Source organism: Echinops telfairi, unplaced genomic scaffold (assembly GCF_000313985.2).
Source record: "Echinops telfairi isolate 266 unplaced genomic scaffold, ASM31398v2 ScPeMD7_655;HRSCAF=1070, whole genome shotgun sequence".
NCBI lineage: Eukaryota > Metazoa > Chordata > Mammalia > Afrosoricida > Tenrecidae > Echinops > Echinops telfairi.
In genome coordinates, this window is record NW_022104553.1 from 23,745,968 (window position 1) to 23,746,893 (window position 926).

Here is a 926-nt window from a genome sequence, read left to right on the forward strand (position 1 = left end):
GATTAATTTAAGATACAGGCACAGGCTATTCATGACCACTGCAGCATCTAAAAATACACTAAGCGTTCTACTCCCGTAAAGAGTTCCAATCAGCCTTTTTACGAAGATGGCGCTGAAGGTGAAGAGGGAAGCTCCTGTCCCTCCCAAAACGGGAGCCAAAGCAAAGGCTTTAAAAGCCAAAAAGGCCGTGCTGAACGGCGTCCACAGCTACCAAAACAAAAAATTCCACATGCGGTCCAAGACCCCGAGACTAAGAGGGCAGCCCAAATACCCTCAGAAGAGCACCCTCAGGAGAAAGAAGCTGGACCACTATGCCATCATCAAGTTCCCCTGGACCACAGTCTTCCACGAAGAAGATCGAAGATAACGACACACTTGTGTTCATTGTGGATGTCAAAGCCAACAAACACCAGATCAAACAGGCTGTGAAGAAGCTCTATGACATTGACGTAGCCAAGGTCAACACCCTGATCAGGCCTGACGGTGAGAAGGCCTATGTTCGACTGGCGCCTGATCATGACACTTTAGATGTTGCCAACCAAATCGGAATCCTCTAACCTGAGCCCAGCTGGCTAAGGCTAAATATAACCTTTTTCAATAAAAAATAAAAAGAGTGCCAGTCCTGGAACCCCCCAGAGCAGTTCTACCAGATCCTAAAGGGTCACTGGAAGTTGACATTCACTCCAAGAAGAGAGAACACATCTAAAAGGGCCTTTCTAGCACTAGGCAGGGATTGGGACTGAGAATAAAGGAACTAACCATGCCTAGGCCAACACCACAGACACTCCAGTGACAGATATCACCTTGATTTTCAAACCCTAACTCGGCTCCATCCTGACTGTGACCGCTGAAAAATACATGGGCCAAAAAAAGAGAAAGCTGAACAACTGTTCAGGGGTGAATAAGTTGCCAGCAGATAAGGTCCA

The 926-nt window shown here is 47.1% G+C and overlaps 1 pseudogene; it reads left to right on the forward strand.

The window, feature by feature from the left end:
• The first annotated feature begins 106 nt into the window (after nucleotides 1–106).
• Nucleotides 107–557, forward strand: LOC123521922 (annotated as a pseudogene).
• Nucleotides 558–926: the final 369 nt, after the last annotated feature.